This window comes from Chlorocebus sabaeus, chromosome 7, assembly GCF_047675955.1.
Source record: "Chlorocebus sabaeus isolate Y175 chromosome 7, mChlSab1.0.hap1, whole genome shotgun sequence".
In the NCBI taxonomy this organism is placed as follows: Eukaryota; Metazoa; Chordata; class Mammalia; order Primates; family Cercopithecidae; genus Chlorocebus; species Chlorocebus sabaeus.
The window spans coordinates 7,765,010-7,785,405 of NC_132910.1; the positions used below are offsets into that span (position 1 = coordinate 7,765,010).

The 20,396-nt window shown below is 32.8% G+C and overlaps 1 protein-coding gene across 16 annotated transcripts in view; it reads right to left on the reverse strand.

The window, feature by feature from the left end:
* Nucleotides 1-20,396, reverse strand: part of ADGRL3 (adhesion G protein-coupled receptor L3) — an 846,373-nt gene that overhangs the window by 664,273 nt on the left and 161,704 nt on the right. For all 16 annotated transcript variants that reach the window (XM_037989342.2, XM_037989350.2, XM_073017343.1 and 13 more), the window contains exon 2: nucleotides 4,971-5,036. The gene's annotated coding sequence lies outside the window, so the exon portion shown is untranslated. The remainder of the gene's footprint in view (nucleotides 1-4,970; nucleotides 5,037-20,396) is intronic.

The window sequence follows — 20,396 nt, forward strand, 5'->3', positions numbered from 1 at the left end:
CAAAAATACTGATCCAAGAAATTGGTTATAACCTTTTGTAAAATTCTGTTAAAAATGAATTTTATTTTTGTTTTGGTGGGGGAAAAAAAAAAGTATTATTGTTGTTTTGTATACACTCCATTTGCTGTTCATGGTTTCACAGCCCGCTCTGTGGATTAAGTAGTAGCTGACAACTTTTGCTTTGCTCAACTGACTGGCAGCTATCATTCGAATACCAGACTTATCTTTATGCAGATTTCTAAAGGTCACCATTTATGCATGTAAATCCTGAAGGGCACTAACTATGTACAGCTGACAGATTCTGACAGCCACGATATCTCCAAGAGTGGAATAAGCAGGAATGCCTGTCTGAATAATTAATGTGCTTTTACCCTGCCCATAGCCAGTTTTTACATCCTGCACATTCTGACTGTGGTTTTGAAATTAATTAGAAAACATAATCTCATGGCAAACCAAAACTTCCTTTTTAAATTTCTACAAAAAAAGGGGTAAAAAAGTGAGACAATTAAAGATCTTCAGTTTAAAGTGTTAAATTTATAGAAATCACTCCTACCCAGAGATGAAAATTAACATCTAGTTCTGGATATTATTTCTGGAAAAAAACAGACATTACTATTTCTGTGAAGACATTACATCGTTACTGTATAAAAAGCGTATAAAAGCAAATAAGCAAAGAATTCTGCTCCCTACACTGCTCAATAAATGGCCCCATCACAAACAATGTTGCCACTTTCAAACCTGAGACTGATTCCTGATTTCAACTTTTCTCTCACTACTCAAATGCAATCAGTCACTAAGATCTATCAGTGAGCCTTCTAAATAGTCTTAAATGTGACACTCCCTGTCCATCCCCATTGTTGTTGTGTTAAACTGGATCTTTCTCATACCTCACCTGAGTTATTACAAATATTTCCTGGGTAATCCACCTGCCTCCAGTCACATGATCATGCATGCTGCTTCCAGAGTTATCTTTCTAATATACAAATCCATGAGCAAAGCCAATGGTGCAATATAAAAGACACACAAAAACAGAAATTAAAAGGATGCTATAAAGAGGAAATATTTAGAATACATAAAATAATGGAAGGAGGCAATAAACAAATTTTGTGTCATGTGGTAATCTATGCTCTGGAGAAAAAATAAGGCAGGATATGGGGAGTGGGTACTCCCAAACAGTTTCCATTTTAAATGGGAATGTGCAGGGAAGGCTGCCATGAGAAGAGAATACCTGATGCCTAGGAAACAAGCCATGTGAATAACTGGGGAGACTGATCACTAGAAAGGCCCAGGACATTCAACCCTAGGTATATATCCAAGAGAAATAAATCCATACACCTACACAATAACTTGTACAGAAATCTCCAAAGCAACGTTATTCATAAGAGCTTAAACATTTCAAAAAGTCCATCAACTAATATTAGGGGAAATATCAGCTGCCATTTTCTTATTGTTGCCTTGGTCATGTATTAATAAAATAATCTTCATTTTTCCAATTTTGACGTTAGGGCTACATAAAAGCAATTTTCTAGATCTGAAGACTAGTTTAGTTAAAAATCATAGAATTCCATAGATGCACTGAACCAAATTCATGCAACGTGAGTACAGTAAAATACCCTTTCAAACAACCACCACCATCAAAATCCCAATGAGTAGCCACTTGAATACTTTTGAACACTCTGGGGGCATCTAGGATAGATGCTTAATTTTCTATCCTAGATGTCCCCAGAGTGTTCAAAAGTATTCAGGGGGATGTTGGAATAAAATTTCAGAACATCTCCTCATGTTTATTTTCTTTATGAAAAATCAGACAGCATTACGACTTAATAATATTTAATTTAATGACTGTCACAGGTCCCAAATATGAAGTTTCTGGACAAATCATAGGGATTGTTGCCATGTTAAATGTTTGGCAAGTTTGTTTTCTAATATTTTAATTGAGATCTAATTCATATACCATAAATTCACCACTTCAAAGTATACAAATAGAGGACCTTGGCATAGTGTTTATCCTTTCTTTGCTTCACTTTCCTCACCTGCATAATTGAGTTAACAATATGATCTATCACACAGTATTTAGAATAGAACAATGCATATCTTAAGGACTACGTAAATTTTTGTAAAATACGCTACAGTTTTTTGAGCCTCCAAAGGAAAGACATACCGGAGAAGGTCCATTTTGCACAGGAAATGACCTCTTTGAATGTATTTAACACACAAATCCTTGGAGTAATTCTTTAATTCTCTATCTCACACATTACACATCCATCAGTATATTCTGTCTGACCACTTCTAAACACCTCTTAGGCTACTACCTTTATCCAAATCACAATCCTCTTCTGCGTGGATAATTACATCACCCTCCCTTTTTCTTTCCTTGCTCCACTGTTGTCGCAGACAGCAACTGGAGACCTGATCCATCTTCAACCTTCTTTGCTCTCCAGCTGCCCTGGCTTCATTGCTGTTTGTGGAACACACTAGGCCACTCCACCTAAGACCCTGGGCCTTTCCATCAACTAAAAAATTGATAAACAAAATGTGGTGTATATCCATATAATGGAATATTATTCAGCCATAAAAGAAATGAAGTAATGATTCCTGTTACAATAAGGGTGAAACTTGCAAACATTATGCTAACTGAAAAAGACAGACAGGAAAGGCCAAACATGATCATTTTTATATGATAGACCCTCAGTGAAAGTATGTTAGTGGTTGTCAGACGGTGGGGCAAGAGTGGAATGAAAAGTAACTGCTAATCGATACAAGGTTTCCTTTTGGGGAAATAAAAATATTCTGAAATTAGAGAGCAGTGATAGCTGCACAACTGTGAATACAGCAAAAGAAAAAAACAAAAAAACAGTGAATTGTATACTTTGAAATGGTGAATTTATGGTATATGAATTAGATCTCAATTAAAATATTAGAAAACAAACCTGCCAAACATTTAATATGGCAACAATCCCTATGATTTCTCCAGAAACTTCATATTTGGGACCTGTGACAGTCATTAAATTAAATATTATTAAGTCGTAATGCTGTCTGATTTTCCATAAAGAAAATAAACATGAGGAGATGTTCTGAAATTTTATTCCGACATCCCCCTGAATACTTTTGAACACTCTGGGGGCATCTAGGATAGAAAATTAAGCTTTTGTAAGGCAAACATGATACTTCACGGACTTTTCCAGGTCTACTTCACCTGACTCCTCTCCTAACCCTGTCTTACCACATATGCAATCTTTCAGCTGCAATGGAAGCAGCAATCTTTCAATGGCCATCCCTTGCTCTTTCACACACTAGTGTGTGGGCCTGGAATGTATAACCTCACCTTCCCTGTCACAACAACTCCTCCGTGAATTTCACAGCTTCTCTGAAAGTTTCGGAGCCTCCAGCAGAAGTGAACTGCTCCCACCTTTCTTTCTTTAGCAGTCTGTCAGGAACTCCTTCAAAATGTGCACACTCGTATCTGCAGTGCTTCATCTTTTTCACCAGTTTTTAATATGTTCACAGCAAACATATCTAAGTTTGCTTGGATTATTTTTTTTAAAAAGGATGATTGCATGAGTGTGTTTTATATATTGATTTATTTCACCAACGTTAAGTACTAAATAAACTATTACATACCCAACATAGTAAAAGAATGTCTGCCAAATTTAGTTGTTAATGTATAAATAAGCTAATAAATACGAATGAAAGACAGTCAATCCCATCCACTCTGAAAGAAGGAAATAATATTAATTGTTCGCAAATGTGATTGAGTGTGAAGAAGAAAACACTGACAAGAAATTCCAAATGAAAGAAATTCAATCATATCTCTTCTGTGAAATAGGAACAACATTGCTTGCATATAGAAATAAATACAGGAAAGAAAACAATGACAAAGTAAGGCAAAAATACTTAAAAGACAAAACATCAACTGGAAAATGTAGTGCATACAAAGGCAGGTGCAATATTTTTACAATTTAAAGTCATGTATTACTCTTAGAGCTCAGAAAAAAGTACGGAATATTTGAAAATAGATGATAGCAATTAAAGTACATATCAATTATGTCAATAATTCAAAATAAGATTAACTTAAATCATTTTAATATGAAGAACAATAGGAAAGTTGTTATCAAAATGAAATGAACTTAAATGATTTTAATATGAAGAACAATAAGCAAGTTGATATTTCAAATTTTAGGCTATGTATTTATAATAATGTACACGCTAAAATTTACAAAGTAACTTTATAGAAATTACTTTCAGTAACTTCAAGAAAAGAGGAAATTCTCATTGTACTGTTGATTGGTCAATATGCGGGCCTGTTTTGCCTTCTATGATTTTCTGGGGAAAATGTAAATACGGATATTGACATAAAGTTACACCGTTTGAAATATTTTATGCTGGACTTCATAAATATATTTCTGATAATCAACAACATAATTTTTGAAAGTAATTTGCTTAATATTAAACATCTCGTTGCTACCAAATGAATATATTTTATTACCTAATATTTATATTCAACATTATGAATATGTAATTGAAAATGGAATAAATTAAACAAAAATGACTTTATCACATTGTATTAGTGTACATGCAGCAACTGAAAGAAAACTCAGTATGGTTATTCTGCATTAGTTAAGAAAGTAATAAAACATATGTGCCTTTCCAAAAAGGTGGAGACCTACTAAAACTATTATTTTTAGCTCATTTATTTTTCATATAGCTGGAGTATATTTCCTCACAACAGCAATATTTTTAATTAGATCACTTATAATTTGTTCACAAGAGATATGATTTTTGGAAAATGTATAACAAGAAATGGCAATTTATTTTCCAAAAATATGTAAGATTCCATTTTAGTAACACATTACAAATATGCTGACGTTTCAATATGGTAAAGACTCATAAAATAATATACTAACTTGAACGTAAATATTTTAAAATAAATTTTGAAATTATATGGTTGGCAATAATAATCTACTGATTACCTTAATTTGCTCTTCAATTGCTAAAAATCCATGTTTTTTTCCTCCGATTTACCAGATTAAACATTTCTGAAAAAAAAGAAAAAAATATTTAATTTCATGATGAGAAAAAATAAATACTCTGTGTTATGGTTACAGTTGTAGAACTATTTGAATATTTCTTGTTGGTTGCCAAGTTTATTATTTCCCACAATGCCTGAGGTCTCACAGCAGAACTATGGTATATAGAGGAAATTTAGGACACAGATGACACATCTTCCTATACTATCTAGTTTATTATAAAGTTTACTGGGAAAATTGATGGATTTGATAGTCAAGATTTTTTTTCTAATTGAAAGAATATAACATTTTTAATATAAGTTTTGCTATTTCCAAGAAATGTCCTTATTTCTTGCCATAGGCTCTTCTAGCTAAGATACTAGGATGAGTCTTATCACTTTTGCCATTAGATAAGAGGCATAGAAAACAAACTGAGAAGCACCTTAGCACATCTAATCATACACACACACATACGCACACCCTTATTTGTGTATACAGACACAAATACTGTAATCTATTTATTTGCAGTAATCTAAATACATTTGGATTTTAAAAAATAGAAAGAAATATACAAAAGTGTAAGTTTATTTAAATCAAAGATTTATAGAGTTATTTGAGTTTTTATTTTCTTTAAATTACCATATGTTTTTATTTTAGTAAACAAGTAATAAGACAGATTTTTTACACCCAAAAAATAGTATTGTCCTTCAAAGTATTTTCTTTAGATATTTAATATTTTCTAATGGTTTTGTAACTGGCCATATCCATTTTTGAATGTTCCAATAGGTCTATTTAAAGAGCTTTATGCAAAGCTCTTTAGTTTTAGTTACTAGTTTTAGTTACCATACAAAGAGCTTTACATAAAGCTCTTTTGTTTAAGTTACTAGCTTTAGTTACTATACAAAGAGCTTTACACAAAGCTTTTCAGTTTTAGTTACTAGTTTTAGTTACCTTACAAAGAGCCTTACACAAAGCTCTTTAGTTTTAGTTACTAGTTTTAGTTACCTTACAAAGAGCTTTACACAAAGCTCTTTAGTTTTAGTTACTAGTTTTACTTACCATACAAAGAGCTTTACACAAAGCTTTACACAAAGATCTTTGTATTACTTAGTTATTATTATATTTAGTATTTATTTATGCTATTAGTGGTAGTATGCAGTCAGGAGGTTAAGTAACTAAATATATGATAAACAGTGACAAAATCCATTATCTATTCTAAAATTTTGTCCCCAAATGGATAAAGAATGAGATACAGGGCAGAAAGTCAATAGCATAAAATTAAAGTTGAGCTCTACTTTACCAAATCACTATTGATTAAAATAAGATATGCTATGATATAAAATGAAAACAAATTAGTGAAAGCTATTCACTGATAAAAGCATTATATTTTGTTCAGGGACTTAAAAAATATTAAAGCAATGAAACTCACTGTATTTTTGGAGTGAGTGTCCATTTGTATTTGCCCAATTAGTGAGGTTTTTGTACCACAAGAACAATTAAAGTTCATACTTGAATGCCACACTTGACTGCTCGGACAGGAAAAACAAATTTTTAATCAACTGCTTAAATTTCACTGGACGATCATTCTAGCATGCTCTCTCAATAATTACTGGCTGTCACTTTTTTTCCCTGGTTTTTGAAGAACTGGCATATCTCATCTTCAAATGTTCTACATATCTAAACAATCATGGGTTGTTCTCTACAGGTTTGCCTACAATATTATCACCTTTAATATCTTTTATTGTTTCTTCCCCATTTGGGAAATACATTCTGACATCCAAGCATGACTAATTTCACAAAGTTCTCCCTAATACTTCCAAACCCACTCCACCACAGACAAAACCAATCTTATCTTCCCTGACACTCCTATACCTCTTTGTACATTTCTCTATTTTGCTGAAAGCTACACTATAGTATGAATTGCTAGAGAACAGAGACTGTGGCTTCTTCAATCTGTATCACCCCTCCCTAAGGAACTAAACACCTAACAGCGCCACAAAATGCTGACTGGGTAAATAAAACATTTCCATTTCTTAATTGAACACACACGTGCGCGCGCACACACACACACACACACAGAAACTTGTTTATTGGAAACTGTATTGGCTGAACATAAATTAAGACCAAAAATAAAAGTACACTCTTATATGTGTCTTTGAATTTGTTTGTATAGCTACCTTTATAGGTTCTTTTTCTTTTTATAGGTAAGGACAGAGAATCTTCCATTTACAGTTTGGTTATTCAACATCTCAGTGCCTCTCTCAATTACAGCCACTTATGGCACTTGAGAGTCAGCAGACAGCTCCGACCAAGGACAAGCTTACATAGAGCCACTTAGCCTGCTAATGAGAAGGCAACCAGGTGTGAGGGAAAACACCAGAAAGAAAAAGGCAAGCAGGAGGGTGAAGAAAAGAGAAAAAAAAAACTGCAAGAAGGGCAGAAAAATGTATTATATCAAATGATACTATTCTATTAGTAAAAGGTAATAAGACTGAATTTCTTTTGTAATTAATAAACTTGATCTAAAAGGGATCTTTTAAAAGGAGCTACAAGAAATATTGTTTTAAGCAATATGATTATTTAGGAGCAAAGCACTCAGGGAAGACAAAAAATGTAATTTATTTTAGATAAAAATAAATGTCTGCAAATATATGTTCATAGTTTCATTACTTTATAGTTCCATATGGTTTGAAAGCGACATAAAAAGCAATGCACCAGAAATTATTGCAATTCACTCTAGGTCTTGAGAATTAAATGGAAACGTTTTGAGTTTGAGTACTAGATTGTTTTAATTAAAAATTAAAAGTTAACTTAATTTCTGCTTTAAATCAAACTTTGTAAAGCAATCACATATATAAGATCTCCAAAACAGAAAATAAAATAAAAATGACATTCAATTCATCAATTAAAAAAAAAGCTGGAATACATGATAAATATGAATGTTCAAGGTATATTTTCTAATCCTAAAATAGAAAGTTTAAAAAGTAGAGAAATTCATTGATTCATCAAATATTTACTCAATGCCAGGCACTTCTCTAGTTGGTATGAATTCAGGAGTGAACTGAACAGATGAAAATAGCACTCACAGAGCTTACCTCTGCATTCCAGTTGTGGAGCAGTAAGTGAGAGAAAGAGATAGATACATGCATACACACACACACACACACACACGCACACACACATGCACATGAACACACACACAGAAAATGTGAGTCTGTGTCTATATGTATACATATACATACACACATTTTTACATATTTATAAAATATATTACCATACTATTATGTGTAACAGATATAGGTGTAAACAATTTACATACATTTTCTATTTACATGTAAAATTCTTACTTTTTTGGCAGGTTAAATTCACATTTAACCCTTAAAACAATTCTCTGAGGTTAGTATGGATATTAGTAACGAGACCAGAATTTGAATGCAAAAAAGCCAAATTCAGACTCTACATCCTCAAGCCTTTCAAGTAACATACTTATTGTTACTGACTATGTTTCTTACAGGGATGTTTATAATGAAAGAAAATAAACTACCCAAAATTTGTATTTTAGAAAATGATCATCTCAGAATTTCATGACACTGATTATTGTTAGAAGATACTTTCACATTTTGGTATTAAAACAAGATTCCAGGAATCCCATTAAAAAATAATGTGGAATTAAGATGGAAAATATGTTATTTTCTCAGGCCAGATGCCATTAATTCCAAAATTATGTGGCATCACCTACTGAACTATCCAGTCAAGGTTCATGAGTCAATGAAGAAGTGACATGAACAAACATGTTTTTAAAAGAGTATTCTGTTGTCAGTTAATAGATGACTTTCAGCCTAAGATGACAGCGATATTTTTAAAAAAGGTCAGTGATAATTGAGACTTAAAAACAATACAACGAGTTAGAGAAATTTTTATGAAGAAATATCTTTTTGACTACGAGAGTTAATCCTTAAATCATTCTTAGAACTAGACAAACAGTTACATATTAGGTATTACTAATATAATTTTATTATTTGTAAAAAGAAGTATATCACTTTCACATCCATCATTTCAATATTTTTTGGATGTAAATAGCAAAATGTGAGTCAATGATCTGAAAACAAACATAATTATCACATTTATGACAGTCCACCTCCACGCTTTCAACTAGGCCTTCAAATGTTATCTTTTTACTTATGATGGTCAAATTCTTTTTCCAACTATCCCCTTCGGGTCTCACCCAACTAGCCTATGGGTGATTTTCAAATATCTTCTACTTTGATTTCTTATTGATAAGCATCATCTTGTGCCACCTCTTTCTAGATAGTGTTCAGATTGTTTCTTCATTTTTATTTCCAATATCATAATCCTCATCACTGTGTACAATAGAAAATAAATTTTCACCCTATTTTACATTTAGAAAGCTGTAATTCACAAATATTACCATGGTTATTACATAATATTTTAAAGACAAAAGTCCAAGACAATTTGTACTTAGTTCAACCACCTGCCACTCATCTTGTCTCACTGGTGTACACACTTCAGTAGTACCTCTTAGAACACCATTGAATCCCCTCTCAAATCTGCCTTCAAATGATTCCAGAACAACTTAAGACTTCATTTTTTTCATGATGATTTTCTGCTCTGTAATCCACAAAAGCGCTGTTTTAATTTTCACAGAGTCTGGTCTTCAAGAATTTATAAAGGATGAACACAAGTTTTGTATTACCAACACCACTTTTTGACACCACTCTACTCCAAATAGAATTTCCATAACAGCGAGCTTGAGTTGCTGACTGGCACCTCAGACAAGACTATTCTGAACAGAGTGGCTTGTCAGCTAATGCGATCCCCCGTACACTTGTTCAAAATTTTAAACACGGCGCTGAAGTCTCATCTTCCCAAAAAATTAGCCTCAACTGTGTTTGCACAAACTCACCTCTAAATGCTTGGCAAACTTTAAATCAGTAGTACAAAGTTTAGTCCTGCATGCACCCATATTTTCTACCTGTTAGCCTGTGGCCCCAAGAAAGAGTATTCCATTATATAAAGTATCTGGGGATGGAACAGTGAGAATGGCTAAATGAGTAGGCTGGCAAATAGTCTCCACAAAAATCAACAATAAAACTGGACAAAATTGCCAAAAAACAACAGTTTCAGGACTATAGAAATTAACCAGTCATTTAACAAATTAGGAAATGTTTATCGAGAAACACTACTGAACTTCTGGTAGGAACAATGGGGATCCCATGTCATTTTGCTTGGGAATTTTCCTCTCTCTCTCCCATCCGCAAATAGGCTTAATGTCAGATCAAAAAACAAATCTTAGTAAATATAAAAGGATGAAAAATCATACAAATTGTGTTGCCTTACCAAAACAGAATTAAATTATAAATAAAAAGAAAAATAGATTTTGGAAATCCCTAAATATTTGGAAGTATTAACATTTCTATATATCCCAAGAGTCAAAGACAAAATCACAAAAGAAATTAGAAAATATTTTAACTAAATGGAGCAAAAGCACACCATAACAAAAATTATGAGATGCAGTGAAAGCAGTGCTCAAAGGCAAATTTATAGCTTTAAATGCCTCCATTAGAAAAGTAGGAAGATCTCAAATCAATAATCAAAGCTTCTACCTTAAGCAAAGAGAAAAAGAAGAGTGGGCTAAATGCCAAGTAAGCAAAAAAAGAGGGAATAAAGGAAAGAATAGAGGAATAAAGGAAAGAAGGTGTAAACTTTACCAGAAGACCAATGTTAAAATGATGACTAACTATTTAAAATCCCACTAATTAATATTAAAATCCCACTAATTATTTATTTTATGCTATGAAAAAAATTCGTTACCTTCTGTATCTGGTAGCATTTTCATTTTTAACATGACAAATCAATGAAATTACTCTTAAGTTTCCTCCTCATTGAAAAACATATAATTGATTTTTTGGTAACAGTCAACAGATCTATAAAGTATATAAAAATGCACAACATACAGGAAACTCACAGTTTATTATTAGGGAAAAAAAATACAGAAAATCCAGAGAATGATCCTCAAACCTTTGTCAATATATTACCCAAAAATTTTGCTTATAGAAGGCTGAGCTTCTTACATTTTGTTTATATAAATACTAAAATACTTATAATTAATGCAAGGAAGGGCAGAAATACATTGTGGTGACTGTCAGTTTACCTGTCTGTATATATAAGGTAGAGTAGGATAGGACAGGATAGGATGATGGGATAGGATAAGATACTGTACCATTCCATACCATTCCCTACCACACCATACCATGAAAACAAAGGCAAAAGAAGGGAAGAGAAGAACCCGTGCTGAGGTGTCTTCTGTATACCCAGCCATTGTGGTAACAGCTAGGAATAGGGCAGTGTAAGCAGATACAGTTCTTTCCCTCAGAGAAGAGATTTTTTTAACATTAAAACCAAGGATTAGGTCTTTTCTGTATTCCTTTAGTGCAGAGAATTATTCTTTCTCGAGTATCAAAAGCTACCCAAAGCTCCCACGGCTTCCACAGTAACAATCAATTCCTTCATCGTTTAGCCAAGGACTGACTCACAGATGCTTCAACTTACTGCTAGTACCTAAGGAACTATGTAGCCATTCTCTTATGATATAATAAAGGAGAAAACAAGACCTGCTGTGAATAACCCACCCTCAGGAAGAGTTCTAGCATTCTGTTGTAGATAGGAAAATAAGAAGCTTCTTATGAAGGGAGAAAAGATGGTAAAATATACAGCAGACGTGACTGATGGAGGCTTGAATAGACATCTAGAAAAGGATTCAGTACAGAATGGAAATTCCATATGGGCAAGATGGACTAATGGCTGGGGGCAGTGGGTTTCCTGCTCTCCTTTAAACACTTTTCTGCATTACAAGTATCAGCAGCCCATGTCTGTAACCCTAGGAAGACTTGCTGGCCTTCCAGGAAGATATTTCCTCAGCAACTCCTGCTCCTTTCTCTCTCTGCTTGAGAAATAGCTTTCAAATTATCAATATTAAAAAAAAAAAAAAACATTTAATTTACCCTCTGTTTTTATCCCTCAAAAATGGCTATGTTTTGACTACAATTATACATGACAAGTGGTATTTGCATACCAATCGTGGTTTCCAACTTCTATAATAATGGGAATTATTAAACTTCTCTCATTTATAATGAAATACGCCTACCCTCTATATACTTTTAAATGGTAATTTTCTAGTAGAACATGCTGAAATCTATCCTGCAGTTTATATCATGAAATCATTGTTAAACAGTACATACATTTACATATTCTATGACAAAACAGTTCAAAACAATTGGAAGTTTGCTTTGTAAGTAATGAAAATATAACAATAATTTATATTTAAGTATTTAAGAAGTTTTAGTAAGGTGATTATAAAGATCAATGTTCATTTGTTCAACTTCAGTAGGAATATAGTATATTTTAATAATAAATATTGTTCAAAATACAAGGGATAAAGTCAGGAAAGAAAACATTTGTTCTCAGAATTCCTGTTAAAATGAGAAACTACCACTCATAAAGCAAAAAGTTAATTTTCAATATATACCTGCAATTAAGTGACACTGATTGCTGTTGCTTCTTTAGATATGAATTCTAAACTCATGTATTTTTTTCTGAGATGAATATACAAAGAGAACATATAGACCCTTTGGTCTTTACAGTAGCTGTATTTTTGAAAGATTGCATATTAATTAACTCATTTTGAATGTATTGGAGATATTTACCTTTTACACCAGCTTCATACTAAATCATTTTGAAATGTATTGCAAAATAATCAGCTTTCAACATATATATTATTTAAGCACTCTACCATTGCTCCATCTCCTTTCCTTTCACACTGGTCAAACATACCAAAATCTAACCTGAAACATGCATGCTGGGACAGTGTAAGTCAGATTAACTTAGGGAGTACACTTGATGATTCATATGATAATTATCTCAGGGTTATGGATGTAGGAAATTTTGTCCTGGTTTATGTCCAAAATTTGAGTAAGAAATTTAAAAAATTCATTAAAGCAGTAATGCTCTATTAAGAAAAGATCCTTTTCCTTAAACATTTATGTATCCTGTCTTAAACTATCCAGTTTTTAGTTCACAAAACTGCACTTTCCCTTCATGGTAAATTTAGATTAAAAAATTTAGAGTTTAATCTTGAACTATTAAATACAAGGAAAAATAGCCTAAGAACAAGTTATTGCACCAGCACATGCTACCATATACCTTCTACAGACTCATGATAGATTTTTTTTAAGATTTACTGAATTTTTGTAAACTTATGCAGTTTCTGAATGTCAGTTCCAGAAAAATGATTTTTATCTCACATATCTAGAAGGCCAAATTGTCAGGTGATACAAATCCCAACGAAAATCCAATATGCCAGAATCCTTACTGTTTTACTAAAGACGAGAACCTGGCATCTAATGAAATGTTCTCGGAGGTTTAAAATAGTTTGGATTGCCAAGCCAGACACTGAATCTCAGATGAACTTTTTCCAAAAATCCTCATTCCTCTGGTCATTAAAAAAAATCAATAAATGTATTCTAACTAAAGTTTAAAAAGCTTCTGAGAAGTGACCTCTGCCAAAGTGTTTTGGGAACATTCCAACTGTGCAGGGGGCAGAATGTGGGATCAAAAAGCAGAAAGAAGGAAATAAAGAAATACTTCTGCACAAGTGAAAAAAGAAATCTGGCTGGAGGTCTGAAAGGGATTAACTTACATATCAAATATCAGGTTTCCATTGCATTGCCATCCTGCTTTCTCCTTTTTTCTCTGCCCCCTTCCCACATTGCCTGTAGTTCATCGCAAGCAGCTTTATTTCTCACTTTGTCTAAGATTTCAAGCAGAAAATCTTCAGTACTGAGGTCTTAAGAATTTGCTTTATGTTCCACAGTAATAGTCCCTTATCTGAGACTCCAACATCTGGAAATCAAACCAATGTAACTTACAAGTCTGAATCAGAAAACACGTTTGAAAAAAAAAAAAAAAAAAAAGGCACACTGTACTAAAATTCAACTTCATGGAATGGTCCTTAGTCAAGACCTACTTATTCTTTCTTTCGTATACAGAGTTCTAACAAACAGAAATCAGAAGAAGCAAAAGCAGAGTATTGACAAACTGACATCCAAAAGAAATACCTAAGGCTCTGAGGAAAACAGAAAAAAACAAGAAAGAACGTTGGAAATAGCTTTACTATTCAAATGCAAACATCTGCAGTGGACACTTGAATAGGAGGAATATTTGCCCCAACTTTTCAGAAATTTTTTTTTTTCTACCCAAAGAATTACCCCCACACCCACCCAAACAAGATCCTAGATAACTAAAGTTTTACTCATACATGATTCAAGCTAGTCATAATAAGGTTAGGTAATACTGGTATTCTAGATAAGCAAAAGTTAACGCCCTTGACTAAGTTCAAAGGATTTGTATATGTGTAGGTATTTTACTCTGCCTTTTGAGGACATTACTTTTAAGTATTTATATTTTATGTCCATATTTTATAGCTATAAAAAGAAGAGTAGATAAATCTAAGTTTTAAGTTATTTAGATATTGCATGCCTATTGGGGGAAAATTCATATCAATCTTTCATATAAGATTCACTAAAACTTTTTTAACCTGTTGGCTTTTTGTAGGAAAACGTTAATGCATCCATAGACCTTTTTAAAATTAATGGATGTTGCATACAGTTAGCAACACAGCTCTTTAAAAAGTAAAAAAGTCATTAAAGTGAAGCAATATTTTTCAGAATAACAAAAGTCAAAGAACAGCAAACTATGAAAATAATTTACCTGAATTAAAAGATTGTGTTATTTTTTAATTTAATTGATGCTAAATTTAATTTCCATTGTTACTAAATGTAATCAGTTTTGAAGTATACATTCCAGATATATAAAGGAAATGCTAATAACAAAAATTTTAACATTTTAACATTTTTTCTACTTTCCCCCTTAATAAAAGTTAAATTCTCAAATTCATATGGGATAAATAGGCAAACATAATTTTAAGTATACCTATAAATGAAAATCATTACGTCTCTTATTTCTTTAAGATATTATTTCAAATTAAATAACTATGCTTTATAGAAAAGTCACATTTATCGTCTCTTACATGAATGTTATACGCTTATTATAATTTTAAGAATAGCATGCTGTGGTTATTACAATAAAAAATCAAGATCAAAGATGAGCTAGGTATTTTTGGAAAAGCGACAAAGAAGAGTTTTAAAAAACTTGACTGAAATCATTTTTGTATATCCCAAATTTGCTATTTTCTTCTAATGTTTGGCAAAATTCCTACTAATAGGCAGCAGCTTTTTAATATTTTAGTATTTCAATGTGCTACTTTAACTTTTATTTCTATTAAAATGGATGACAAATTAAATTACATAAAACGCAAACTTTTATATATTTAGATTTCAAAAGAACATGGTTTACAGTCATTTTCATTCAATAATCAATCTAATAAACAAAGAAAGAGCCACAGTAAACCTAAAGCTGGGCTAGCTAACTGTGCTACAAAACTGAGTTAAATATTGTTCCTATTACCAGGACATTCACAGGTAATTGCAAAATTTCTTAACAGTACACAACAGTCTTGGTTTGGCTATTTAATGATCAACATTAGGTATATGAATAACAAAGACTGAAAATAACAAAGCAACAGCAATAACAAGCTTAAAAGGTCATCTAACTTAATTGAAGCACAATTTAGATCTTAATCCATATAAACTGTTAATAAGTACAATGGAATACAAAAGCAAAATTACTAAAAAATATCACTTAAATGTTAAATAGCAAATAAAAACAAAACATCTGTCTCTACTTCACTGCAGTCAAAGACAGTCAAATGCAAGTTGATCCAATTAAGCCAATTTAGGATCCACAACTACTTAAAAGCATGACCTATATACTAAGTGATGAAGGCAAAATGGATTTGGTCCAAATCCGCTTTATTTGCTTAGATGCTATTTATTATGGCTATATTTTATTATACAGTAGTAAAAAATTACAGTGTGACATCCTGTTATTTCCCACTGGGAAAAGTGATACAGATGCACTATTAAACCTCAGCACAGGCATCAGGATGTCAGGCTACACTCCACTCGTGCCTTTATAATGTGTCAATAGACGTTGATGTTTATGCAGCTGATGGTAAAGCCAGCCAAATTACTGCCACTTAAATGTTCCATAAAATCATGGCTTTATAGAAATCTAGAACCTTTTCAGGATTTCTGGTGACTGTACACATATTGGAAAGAGAATGCTTATTTTAAAAGAAAGCAAGTAATGACCATTATTTCTTTTTTAAAAAAAGTAATTAAATGCCTTAAATTTTCCCTAAAACTAATACACATTTTCAAGGAAAGGATTTAGCATATCACAGAATACCTAAACATTTATCTTTGCCAAACAAAATTTTAGGTAAGTTATAAACCCTAGTTCGGACCAGTTCTAAAAAATAATTTGTTGAGAAATTATGCTTCATAAGAGAATTAAGATTATAGCTTTTCTAAAACCCATAAATATCTTTCCTGTTTCATCATTATTCTCATCAATTTATATTCATCATGTGTTGAAAATGTTGTAGAATTCTAACTATACAAATAGAAATTCTCTTTTTTTTTTTTTTTTCTGTTACTTGAAAGAGAGAAATGGTAAGAAAAATTAGTTTTTCAGTTAACAGTTGCCAGTTCTGAAAATACTAGCTGGTGTTCTACAGTGCTATATGCTTTAGGCAGGAAAATATTCAGAGATTCACCTGCAGAGATTCAGGTGTTCCAAAATTTGTTTTTCCTCTTGAAGCTGAAGCAATTTTAGATTGGCTGCCATGGGGCATGCCCCCAGCCTCAGCAGATCCTGAAGCTGAGACTTCCTAGTATCCAACAGCACCACTGCAAACTATATCTAGGCTTCCTGAAAACATTGAGTAAGTGAGGCACCAAGGCAGATACATTTCCCTTGCCTCCAATATATGAATGATCTAATTCTTTCTGAGATGGTATAGCTCAAATGCTCTTGAACATCAAAAGCCTCTATTAGCTGGGAGTGTGTTCTATGCCTTTCGCACTGGCCAAGATATTGGTCCCCTTAGCAGTCTCAGTAAAGCAAAAGAAAACTACACTGTATCTTTTAAAACAATCAGTTAAACTTCTGAGTGGTAAATTGTATTCAATTTTTTTGTAACATTTTGTGATCTCCCAGTCAAACAAACTCAGTAACAACAATTTCTTTTTTTTAAATCTTCCTATTTAGAGAACCAACTTTGGATAATGAGATAGCTGGACAGTATGCATCTGCATTATTGTCACAATGTCATAACCATTTTCTATAACTTGGGCATAATGATATTAGCCTACAATACTCATCTTCCATTCCCTTCTCCAGATAAGCATTTTTTTTTCTGTCTTTTAGAGAATATCCTATTTTATGATCCCTCTAGAAATTCAGTCTCAGGCTAAGTAAGGTTTGTCATAATTGTTAGAACTTTTAAGAACACAAGGACAGAATTATTATTTTCCATACCTGTTAAAACATCATAACACAGCCATTCAAAAGTTGACATTGAATGACATTCAGGTACTATTGAAAAGACCTCCGCAAACAACATTACAGTAACCATTGCTATTATTACTGAATTTTGGTGATGATTATTGTCTCTCAAATGCTCTGTCTTCATCTCTAACTCCAACCTGTTTGTACGTATGGTGACTCACATTTAGAATGTCCTCTAATTCTCCATCAATGTTAATGGCTTCATTTACTTATTCATTCATTTATCTTACAATAGTTATTCTAAACCTGCTGTGTGCTAGACAGTGTATTATTTTGTGTGCTACAAAAATAAATAACTGCTTAATTCCCCATGGAAGAAAGTTGTATAAATGAATACTTTAAAAACATAAGGTCAATGTTTTGTTTAAAAAAAACAACTGAAAGCAGTGAAGAAGTACAATAGGTTTTTAAGCAAAACAAACCAAATCCTCAATATAATGATACCGTTAATTTTTATAAATCATGACATATATTGCCTAATACTCATATGTCATGTTTTTTAAAATTTTTATTATTATTATTATATTTTTGAGACAGAGTCTCACTCTGTCACCAAGCTGGAGTGCAGGGGTGCAGTCTCGGCTCACTGCAATCTCTGCCTGCTGGGTTCAAGCAATTCCCCTGCCTCAACCTCCCGAGCAGCTGGGAGTACAGCTGTGCACCACCATGTCCAGCTAGTTTTTTTTTTTTTTTTTTTTAATTTTAGTAGAGATAGGGTTTCACCATGTTGGCCAGGATGGTCTCGATCTCTTGACCTTGTGATCCGCCTGGCTTGGCCTCCCAAAGTGCTGAGATTATAGCTGCGCCCGGCCTATTTCATGTTTTATTTATCATTCACTATGATAAACCCAGAGGATGGCATTTATCATTTATTGAGTATTTGACCACACCCACCAATTATTTATCACAGATGATATACATGACATATAAAATAAATATGCATAATAGTAACTCAAAAGGTGTGTGCTCTGGACACACGGTGCTTGATTACAAAATCTACCTCTTACATTAGCTGCATGGACTTACTTAAACTATTTTTGCCTCAATTTACTCATCTGCAAAATTGGGACTATGAGATATCTTAAAGCGTTACTGAAAAGATTTAAAAAATAATCCAAGTAAACTATTCAGAACTATCTCTAGCACACAATTGGCACAAAACATGTTCAGCTAGTCAGGCCTTAAATGCTAACTTGATGTTTCATATGTATATCCTTTTTGAAATCCTAATTTATAGAGTAAGTAACATTATCACCATTTAACAGATGATGAATCTGTAGTTAGGGAAGTTAACATTTTCTTAACATGAGAGAATTTCTAAATGGCACAGTCACAAAGCAACATTTATCTACAATATTCAAAAAGGAGAGAAATAAACATCATGCATATGTTAGGTTGGGCATCATAACCTACATGTTTACAACTCTAGCCATTTCAAAAGAGACAAGTGACTGTCACTACCAGATAAAAATATAGCAGAGTAAATGAAGAACAAACTCTGTCAAATATTTAAAAATCCTTAAAAAAAAAAAAAAAAAAAAAAAAAAAAAACACCAGCCTTTACTTCAATTAATTGGAGCTTTAGGAAGACAATAATTACAACTGAAAAATCTCCCCATAGCAGTAGGAAGGTAGCATATCCCTAGGAGCAATGTGAGTTTTCATTATATTACAATAATCTCCACTGAAACTAAAGTTAGGATAAATGCTACTCATATCCAACATATTGCTTAAATTGAGAACCTGCCATCTTGGTATCGCAGTCTATTCAATGTAAAGTTTTAAAAGAAATATTTTAAATTCCTCAAGCTAGACAGCCATATCAATAACACAGATTTTAAACCCATGAAAAAGTCAGTTAAGGGATATTCTTGAGACATTGGTGTCAATACGCTATGCTTTGAATCAAAATATAGGAGGATGAGATTTTCATTGGTAAATGGCTATATAAAGCTTTGAAAACTATACATTAGCAATAGACATGGAGATATATTACAGCAGAAGAGATCAGAAGCTAATTTTTTTCAAATCATATGTATTTATATGAAAAAGTCATCTATATACGAAACTTTACATAGTTTGACTCTTAAACAACATGGGTTTGAACTGCATGAGTCCATTTATAATAACTGGGATTTTCTTCCGCCTCTGTCACCCTTGAAACAGTAAGAACAGCTCTACTCTTCCTCTGCCTATTTAATGTGAAGATGAGGCTGAAAACCTTTGTGATGATACACTTCCAGTTAATAAACAGTACAGTTATTTTCTCTTTCATATGATTTTCTTAATAACTTTTTTTCTCCAGCTTACTTTCAGAATATACAATACATAACATATAAAATAGGTGTTGATTCTTGTTTAAGTTATGGATAAGGCTTCCAATCAACAATAGGCTATTAGTAGTCAAGTTTTAGGGGAGGAAGAAATTATTCTCAGATTTTTAACTACATGTTGTGGGGTTGGGGGACAGGTAGCGGGTGGTGCTCCTAACATCTGAGTCATTCAAGGGTCAAGTGTGTGTGTGGGTGTGTGTGTGTACATTTATATATAATTTTCAAATATATGATCATATCAGGCAGGGCGCCATGACTCATGCCCGTTATCCCAGCACTTTGGGAGGCCGAGGAAGGCAGATCACTTGAGGTCAGGAGCTTGAGACCAGCCTGGCCAACACAGTGAAACGCCATCTCTACTAAAAATACAAAAATTAGCCAGGCGTGGTGGTGCAGGCCAGTAGTCCCAGCTACTTGGGAGGCTGAGGTGGGAGAATCGCATGAACCTGGGAGGTGGAGGTTGCAGTGAGTAGAGATCTCTCCACTGCACTCCAGCCTGGGTGACAGA